Source organism: Puma concolor, chromosome D1 (genome assembly GCF_028749965.1).
Source record: "Puma concolor isolate L17-30 chromosome D1, mPumCon1.1.hap2, whole genome shotgun sequence".
NCBI classification, from domain to species: domain Eukaryota; kingdom Metazoa; phylum Chordata; class Mammalia; order Carnivora; family Felidae; genus Puma; species Puma concolor.
Genome location: NC_141676.1, coordinates 3,710,593 through 3,720,620, shown reverse-complemented (window position 1 = coordinate 3,720,620; position 10,028 = coordinate 3,710,593).

Here is a 10,028-nt window from a genome sequence, read left to right as displayed (position 1 = left end):
AGCAAGGGCGAGAGCTCACGGACCTGGGGCGGGGGGCGGGGGGGGGGCAGGCCACCTGTGGGCAGTGAGGCCCGGCCCCTCGACCAGGCATGGAGAGAGCTCAGCCAGCAAGGCTCGAGATGTCACGTCCGGGGGAACTCAGGAGTGAGCACCAGCCCATCTGGTGGAGGGGACAGCCCCGTAGCTCCCAACCTCAGCCGACAGGGGGGCTTCCAGATTTAGCAAATAAAAATACAGGCTGTCCAGTTAAATCTGAGTTCAGATAAGCAACAGCTCGAATATTGCCCGGGATGAAGAACTGAGCAAAGTGTGCTGCTCATTTATTTGGGAAGGTTCCTAGAGGTTGTGACATCCTTTTTCTCCCCGACCGTGACATGGCCACACCTAACCATAACCTTTATTTTATTTGACAGCCTTCGCTGGTGGCGCCCTGGACCCCTGGGAGCAGTGAGCCCAGCAGAAAAGTCCTGGGGTCTGGAGTCGGAGGTGGCTGGGTTCGAGTCCGGGCCTCCTGTACCCCTGCCAGTGGTGGACTTTGGGATGAGTTCCTAGCCTCTCCATTCCTCCGTTTCCCCGTCTATACATACGGGGGTGAGGACAGCCCCGACCTCACGAGGGTTTAGGGAACATCAAGTGAACATCGTCTGCTTGCAGCAACATGGAAGTGTAGACTAGCACCGAGCCCTGCTCTACGCGGTGTTCGGGATGTCTAGTGAATATCACACATCCTTGTAAGTGTGTAGCTGGGGGGGGGGGGGGCACACGTCCGCTTGGCATAGAAATGGAGCCAGAGGCCGGGTTCTAACACCATGAAGGGACCAGAGTTGAGGCTCCCTGAGAGCCAGATGCCCGCTGGGTGAGGAGTCCTGTCTCCTTCTCCGTGTTGGTGCCTCCCTCCCCCCCCCACTGCCCTGCCCCTCCCCACGCATGTTGCCGCTGTCCCCTCTGCTTTTCCGCAGCGGAAGGGGTAAGTGCGGCAGGGACGCGGGGCGCGCACAGCCAAAACAGTCCACCCCCTGGCTCATTACGGAAAACGCTGGCCAGCCATGGAGGAGAAACGAAACAATTCAGCTACGTTCGCGACTGCCGATCGCGTAGCCCGCTTTGTGGCCGAGGCTGGGCCTCAGCGGTGAAGACGACAAATGAAGCTTCCTGCCCCCGTGCAGCCTACGTCCTAGTCGAGACGGAAAGCCAACGAGCGAAATAAGCCAGGGAATGACATCATCTGCAGGCTGGGGAGAACACCGGAGGGGAAGGTGGGAGAGGGTGAGGGGGACAGCTTGGAGGATGTGGTCAAGAGCGACCTCCCTCAAGGCTTAAAAAACGTGAAGGCTGGGGCGCCTGGGTGGCGCAGTCGGTTAAGCGTCCGACTTCAGCCAGGTCACGATCTCGCGGTCCGTGAGTTCGAGCCCCGCGTCGGGCTCTGGGCTGATGGCTCGGAGCCTGGAGCCTGTTTCCGATTCTGTGTCTCCCTCTCTCTCTGCCCCTCCCCCGTTCATGCTCTGTCTCTCTCTGTCCCAAAAATAAATAAACGTTGAAAAAAAAATTTTAAAAAGAAAAAAAAAAAAAAACGTGAAGGCAAGGGCCACACGCCTGTCTGAGGAAACAGCGTCCCAGGCAGCGGGCACCGCCAGTGCAAAGGCCCTGAGGCGGGAGCGTGTTTGCAGTTTCGAGAGGGAGCAGGGAGGCAGGATGCTGGCAAGTAGCGGGAGGCCAGGTCAGACTGGTAACGGCAGCCACGACCTGGGGGCCATCATGGGGACTTGTGTGTTTCCTCTGGCAGAAGTGAGCATCCGCATGTGTGTTGTGAGCGAGACGCGGTGTGGTCTGGTGTAGCTGTTGTAGGATCCCGGGGCCAGAGGGGGGATGGGGGCGAGCCCAGAGGCAGGGGCCAGGCTCCAGACATTGGGGGCTAGGCGGTGGCTGCGTGCAGAGGCTTCTAGAGGCGGGGCTTGCTGCAGTCAGAAGTGGGAGGTAAGAGAAGAAAGGGGTCAAGGATGACCCCAGGCCTGTCACCATTGGGTTGTTTGTTTCCCTGTCGCTTTCGGTCTTCCCTTCCTGGCCTCCTACTCTGGAAGCCGCTCGAGGAAAGGGGCCACGACCACCTTGTCTTCATGGTGCCTCGTGCTGACCCCCTTCCCTGCTGCAGAGGGCACTGGGTCAGTACGGGCAGGACAGATGGATGAGCAATGAACAAATGGCACAGTCTTTTGCTTCCTCAGGGAGCGTGAAGGGCTGAATTGTGTCCCCCGGATTCCTGTGTCGGGGTCCTGACCCCCAGCACCTCAGAATGTGACCGTATCTGGACAGGGGGGTCTTTACAGAGGTGATTAAGGTGACACGGGGCCACCGGGGTGGGCCCTGATCCCGTGTGACCGGGGTCCTTGTAAGAAGAGGGATCAGGACACAGACACGCACGGAGGGACGACCCCACGAGGACACAGGGGGAGGACAGCCGTCCACACACAAGGAGAGAGGCCCCGGGAGGCCCCGGCCCTGCCCACGCCTGGGCTTCCAGGCCCAGGGGACGGTGAATGTCCACTGTGTGAGTCCCGTTGGTGGGACTTGGTATATGGCGGCCCCAGCAAACTCGCACAGCGAATGTTGCAAAGAGGAGCAAAAGAGAGAAACACACTCTGAGGCACAGACCAGGGCACCTGGGAACCCTGGGCAGGCGGCTGAGCTGGAGCGGGACTCCAGTCCCGTGGGGCCCATGTCCATCCTGGGGACCCTGGGCAGGCGGCTGAGCTGGGGTGGGACCCCATCTTGCGGGACCCACGTCCATGTGGGGACCCTGGGCAGGCGGCTGAGCTGGGGTGGGACCCTGATCTCATGGGGCCCACGTCCATCTGGGGACCCTGGGCAGGTGGCTGAGCTGGGGCGGGACCTCGATCTCGCAGGACCCACGTCCATGTGGGGACCCTGGGCAGGTGGCTGAGCTGGGGTGGGACCCCGATCTTGCAGGACTCATGTCCATCTGGGGACCCTGGGCAGGTGGCTGAGCTGGGGTGGGACCCTGATCTCATGGGGCCCACGTCCATGTGGGGACCCTGGGCAGGTGGCTGAGCTGGGGCGGGACCTCGATCTCGCAGGACCCACGTCCATGTGGGGACCCTGGGCAGGTGGCTGAGCTGGGGCGGGCCCCCGATCTCGCGGGGCCCACGTCCATCCTGGGGACCCCGGGCAGGGGGCTGAGCTGGGGTGTGACCCCGATCTCGCAGGACACACGTCCATGTGGGGACCCTGGGCATGTGGCTGAGCTGGGGTGGGCCCCTGATCTCATGGGGCCCACGTCCTTCTGGGGACCCTGGGCAGGTGGCTGAGCTGGGGCGGGACCCCGATCCCGTGGGGCCCACGTCCATCTTGGAGACCCTGGGCAGGCGGCTGAGCTGGGGCGGGACCCCAATCCCGTGGGGCCCACGTCCATCCTGGGGACCCTGGGCAGGTGGATGAGCTAGGGTGGGACCCCGATCCTGTGGGGCCCACATCCATCCTGGGGACCCTGGGCAGGCGGCTGATCTGGGGTGGGACCTTGATCTCGCAGGACCCATGTCCATGTGGGGACCCTGGGCAGGTGGCTGAGCTGGGGCGGGACCCCGATCTTGCAGGGCCCACGTCCATGTGGGGACCCTGGGCAGGTGGCTGAGCTGGGGCGGGCCCCCGATCTCGCGGGGCCCACGTCCATGTGGGGACCCTGGGCAGGTGGCTGAGCTGGGGTGGGCCTCCGATCTCGCGGGGCCCACGTCCATGTGGGGACCCTGGGCAGGTGGCTGAGCTGGGGAGGGACCCTGATCTCACGGGACCCACGTCCATGTGGGGACCCTGGGCAGGCGGCTGAGCTGGGGCGGGACCCCGATCTCGCGGGACCCATGTCCATGTGGGGACCCTGGGCAGGTGGCTGAGCTGGGGTGGGACCTCGATCTCGCAGGACCCACGTCCATGTGGGGACCCTGGGCAGGTGGCTGAGTTGGGGAGGGACCCTGATCTCGCGGGACCCACGTCCATCCTGGGGACCCTGGGCTGAGCAGTGGACAGCACTCAGGTCACCCCGGGCGCAATGGCAGGATGATGGCCTGGGAGGGACAGGAACTCCGGCCGTCAGGATGCTCTGCTATGACACAGGCCCCGGCACCTCTCCAAGGTGGGAGGAACCAGGTGGGACCCACGGTGCGCAGCTCCCTCTGCACAGGAAAGGGCACCTCGGGCCACCAGGCTCCTCCCAGCCCCGCCCCTTGGCCCCGCCGTGGGTGCGGTGGGCGAGGGGGTGGGGGGCGTGCTAGCACGTGGCTGGGGCTGCTTCTCCCCCAGCGGCCACTTCCTCTGGGTGTGTCTGTTTCCTGCAGCCCCGCCCACCGGCCGACCCGCCGTCTTCTGGCCACCCACTGCCCCTGCTGGGTGGGCCAGCACCCCAGCGCCCAGGCAGGGGTCCCCGTGTCCCCCAGGCCACCCGGGATAATGCTACCGGGGGCCGAGGCCGTGGGATCCGCTGGTGCCGAGCTCTCTGTCCCCAGGAGCTGGAGGTGCAGGACGCACGTTCCCAGTGCGATCTGCTGGCCTGGGGCCGAGCCACCCCATGAAGGATGAGGTCATGTCCTGCAGAGGCCGTGCGGAAAGGGCAGGGCTCTCCCTGGGCCCTCGGGGGCTCCCACGGCCAGGGCCTTTTCCCAGAGACCCTGGGGACGGTGGTGGTTGGGACTGGCCTCCGGGCTGGGGGGGCGAGTGAAGCGGCGTCCTGTTGGGACACACAGTGCGACCCTGGGTAGTCGGGAACCCGCTGGGGGCCCATTTCCTCCCCCGGAGCTGGCAGAGAAGGGACAAGCACTTCGCGGGCGTCCGCAGGCCCTGCCCGGAGAGGCCGCCCTTCGCGGTGTGCGCGCTGGCAGGGGTCACCCGCAGAGCCCAGACGGGGTGGGAGGCGTCTGCGTCCAGGGGCCGGGGAAGCCCTCCCGCCCTCCCGCTGTCGCCCTCAGAGCAGGGCGGGGCGCTGGCAGGTGCCGGAGCCCCAGCAGAGGAGCACGTGACGGCCGGCGGGCTTCTGCACCTGTGCCCCCCGGGCTGGGGGGCCGGCCGGGAGCAGCCCCCTGTGAGAGACCTTCTCAGGGATGAGCGAGCTCCTCCTCCCCCTCCTCCCCTTCCTCCTCCTCCCCTTCCTCCTCCTCCTCCTCCTCTTCCTCCCCTTCCTCCTCCTCCCCTTCCTCCTCCTCCCCTTCCTCCTCCTCCTCCTCCTCCTCTTCCTCCCCTTCCTCCTCCTCCTCCTCCTCTTCCTCCCCTTCCTCCTCCTCCTCTTCCTCCCCTTCCTCCTCCTCCTCTTCCTCCCCTTCCTCCTCCTCCTCTTCCTCCCCTTCCTCCTCCTCTTCCTCCCCTTCCTCCTCCTCTTCCTCCCCTTCCTCCTCCTCTTCCTCCCCTTCCTCCTCCTCCTCTTCCTCCCCTTCCTCCTCCTCCTCTTCCTCCCCTTCCTCCTCCTCCCCTTCCTCGTCCTCTTCCTCCCCTTCCTCCTCCTCCCCTTCCTCCTCCTCTCCTTCCTCCCCTTCCTCGTCCTCTTCCTCCCCTTCCTCCTCCTCCCGCTCCTCCCCTTCCTCCTCCTCCCCTTCCTCCCCTTCCTCCTCCTCTCCTTCCTCCCCTTCCTCCTCCTCTTCCTACCCTTCCTCCTCCTCCCCTTCCTCGTCCTCTTCCTCCCCTTCCTCGTCCTCCCCTTCCTCCTCCTCCCCTTCCTCATCCTCTTCCTCCCCTTCCTCCTCCTCCTCCTCCTCCCCTTCCTCCCCTTCCTCCTCATCTCCCTCCTCCCCTTCCTCCTCCTCTTCCTCCCCTTCCTCCTCCTCCCCTTCCTCCTCCACTTCCTCCCTTTCCTCCTCCTCCTCCCCTTCCTCCTCCCCTTCCTCCTCCTCCTCCCCTTCGTCTCCTTCCCCCTCCTCCTCCCCTTTTTCCTCCCCTCATCCTCATCCTCCCCTCCTCTATCCTCCTCCCTTCCTCCTCCTCCCCTACCTTCCCCTCCCCCTCCTCCTCACCTTCCTCCCTTTCCTCTTCCTCCTCTCCTTCCTCCTCCCCTTCCTCTTCCTCCTCCCCTCCCCTTCCTCCTCCCCTCCTCTTCCTCCTCCTCATCATCAGTGCCATCATCAGACCCTGGCACACACCTGTCCACCTGTCCCTTCCCTCACCCTGAGACAGTCCCCAGGTGCTGCGCACCTGCCCTCCCGCCCACCAGCCAGGCTGGGAAGGAAGGGGCTGTGGAACCCACCGGGAGCCACCACACTGGGCATCAAGCCTGGGGCGCAAGGAACGGGCCCGACACAAAGGCTCCCTGGGGCCCTTCCAGCTCGCTCCACCCCACATCCTCTGGGGGATCTGCTGCCCCCCGCCCCCCCCCCCCCCCCCCGCCAAGGACTTGAGCTCACCAGAAAGGGAGAGGGGCTGATGGCGACAGCCCTGCGCCTTGTGGGCGTGATGGCGAGCCGGGAAGCAGACCGGAGTGTAGAAGGGACGTGCCCGAGGACAGGGACTGGCCGAGATAAGACTGAACCCCCTAGCATCTGTCTCCCCAGCCACGGCCGCCTCCTCCTGGAGACCTTTCTCCACTCGCTCCCTCGTTCATTCGATCATTCATTCATCTCCTTTATTCACCCGCCCGCCCCTCATTCATTCATTCACCAGCTCTTTCCTTCCTTCCTTCCTTCGTTGGCTCCTTTATTCACTCATCTACTGGCTCATTCATTCATTCATTTGTTCACTCACTCACCCACTCCTTCATCCATTCACCTGCTCACTTACTCATCGTCTGAACAGCCTGGAACCTCTATGTCTCTGCTGGCCCCGTCTGGGGCGGCCTCGAGGATCTTAGGGTGCTAAGTGGGAGTTTTCCCCTGGACCCCTGTGCGAGGGGCACCCACACGTCTCATGGGTGATCGTCATCGCCCCAGAGCCCCGGGAAGACGGGAGGCCCCCACCTTCACACCCGGGCTAGCCGGCGGGCAGCGGCTACAAGGTGTAACGGCGAGGAGGGTGTCGGGGGCAGTGGGTGGCCTGGTGCACACTGACGGGCCTGGGCTCTCTCAGCGAAAGGCACCCTCAGTAACTCAGCCCTGCTCTTCAAAATGTCAGAGTCACACAAAGATGAAATAAGGCCGAGGCACCGGCCCAGACTCAAAGACCGGAGAGGGGCGGTACCCGAGTGCCCCAGGGTGCCGGCCGGGGTCCCTCCCAGGCAGAGACATCGCGTCGTATCTGTGCCACCGCCCCGGCACGGACGGCTCGTCCCAGGTTGTGTGAGAGAATGTCCTCGTTCTCAGAAGTGGGCGTAAGTGTCTGGGGGCCGAGGGGCACCACGTCTCCCGTTCGCTCTCAAACGATCCGAGGAAAGACGCGTGTGTGCGCGTGCACGCGTGCAGAGAAAGCGACAGCGTGAGTGTGGCCAGTGCGAGCCCGCGGGGACCTGGGAGCCAGGGGACCGACGTCTTGGGAGACGGAGGAGCACAGGACCTCCCGGCACTGTCCTTACGTCTTTCCTGCCAGTATGGAAGGGCGTTAAAGGAAAAAGCTGCAAAAAAAGAGAACGAGGTCTGGTTTCCAGGTGCACACTCCGGCTGTGTGACCCCGGGCCCCCCCGCCCCTGTCCGTCACCTGCCGTGGGGTCCGCTGGGACCGGGGACTGCAAGCCCTGAGTGCCTGAGCCCTGAGTGCCTGGAGCTCCTCGAGTCACCGTCCCTGTCTTATTGGCTCCGCCCCTGAAATGTCCCCCCCCCCGTGGAACTCCTCTAGATGGGGACCCCGTGCCTCCAGAAGGCTCCTGCTGCCCACTGCCTGGGAGGGATCAGACTCCCCGCACGCGCGGGACCCTCAGCCTTCGCTCCGCGGAACAGCAGGCGGGAGGGTCCCCGCGAGCCGTAAACCAGGACCCGGTCCCCGGAGCAGCTCGCGGCTGTGGCTGGCAGCGAGGAGCCCCCCCCCCCCCCCCCGCCATCCCCGCAGGGCCCCCGGCTGCGTGGGCAGGCCCTCGGCTGGGGCCAAACACAGGCGCGAGGATGTGCTGAGAAATGATCACACCCCCAGAGGGCAGCACCCCCGGAGGGGCCTCCCCAAGGCTCTGTGGGGGCCCTGCGGGTGGGAGCCAGGCCAGAGACCTGGTTTCTGTCTGTCACTACCACAGAGCCTTATCGGGTCTCAGTTTCCCCGTCTGTAAAGTGGGACAAATAATCAGTCCTAAGTGATTGGTGGTTGAGAGCCACCGGGACGATATGGCAGGAAAAACCCTGGGAGCGTGTCCAACGTACGAGTAAATGTTGGCTGCTTCTGTTCTCCAAGGCCCTAGATGGGGAGGCCAGTTGTAACGCCGACCCCGTGCACCTCCCCCAGGGAGGCTTTTGCAGGGGTTCCCGGTCCTTTGCCTCCTGTGAGAGCCACCTGCATCTGGCGAGGCACCCCTGTCTGCTCAGTGAGGACCCGGACCCCCAGGCAGGGACCCGTGAGGTGGGGACAGCAGCCTCTCCTGCCTCCTGCTCCCCCCCGCCCCCGCCTCTGCTGGCATGGCAGGCCCAGAAGGCTCTGCTGGGTGGGCCCTGCAGAGGCTCCCGCTGCCTGCTCTGCCCCGTGAAGCACACACGCCATCTGTCTATACCGGCTTCCCGGCGGCCAGAGGGTGTCTGGTCAGCTCCCCCACACAGGCTGCAGCCTTGTTCTCTGCGGCGGCCCCGGCCGGGGTCCCTCTCCGTCCAGGCCCTGTCTGTCTGAACTCGGAGAGCCAGAGATGTTTCCACCGCTCGGGGCTGTTTGTTGATCTTTCCAGAGTCCACTGCCAGAAACCGGAGGCTTTTGTGGGGGGGGGGGGCCCTCGGTCGGACCACACTCGGGCCTGCAGACAAGGCCACGGGCAGGCCAGCTCAGGGGTGCCCGGGAGTGAGGTCGGGGAGGCTGGACAGCCTCAGGGACACGTTCCTGCGGCACCTTCTCAGCCTCGTGACCTCCTTGGCCTTTGAGGCCTCCTTCTCAGAGCCAGGACGACCAGATTCTGCCTCCGGCGAGGCTGGGGCCCCCGGAGGAGCACGGAAGTCTTGGGACGCCCAACTCACCCCGGGGGCTGGTCAGACCAGCCGCGGCTCTCGGGCCAGGAGGCCCAGAGCTCCTGGCCACTGGCGTGCCCTGGACCGATGGCATTAAGCTTCAGACCCAAAGGGGAGCCACCCGGCGAGGGGCGGCCGCGGACAGGGGGCAGTCATGTTGGAATCTGGGGCTTTGGGACAGCCACAGGACGTGGGCGACCGGACACAAGCCCGTGGCCTTCCAGGGGCAGAGGGGGATGTGGATACCTGGCTTGGGACGGCTCCAAACTGTCCCCGTCCAAAGCCACCACCAGACTAGCTGGCAATGGGGAGTGGGCACAGCAATCCCGCAGGCCCCGTGCGTGGGCTCAGGAACAGCGGGGAGGAGAGCCGAACTTTCTTCATGAGCCTCATGGGCTTGAGGCTCATCCCCAAAGATCCCCGAGCCCCACAGGACACGTGCTCTCGGCCACCTGCGGCTGCCGTGCGGGGCTCGGGCCGCTGTGTGCACAATAGAGGCCTTCTCCGCCGAGCCCCCCCCGGGAGGCCCCAGCCGCCCGATGGCAGGTACTTCGGAATGGGGCCCCAGATGTGGTCCGTCTCAAGGCCTCTGGGTTCCGTGTCCCAGAAAGCAGCCTCCGCCCCAGCCCGCCAGCTGCCCGGGGCGCTCGGCAGCACAGCTGGGGTGGGTCGTGCGGCAGGCAGCAACGAATGTCACCACCGCTCAGCAGCTGATTTCCAGCTTCCACGGGTCCGCCACGAGTCCGCGAGGGGCAGGAAGGCCACTTTCTCAAACGTGCGGGGCAAAGCGAGAGATCCGTCCCGACCGGACCGGGCCTTGCCTGCCCCGGGGGCCCTCACCGGGCACCGCCACCGAGTGCTTCCCAAAAGAGCGCTCCATCGGCCTGCGGTCCCGTGGAACATCGGGTCAGACCAAGGGACCCACCGGCAGCGAGGAGGTGCGGTCTGGGTCCCGTCCCCTGGGATGCACTGGGCGCG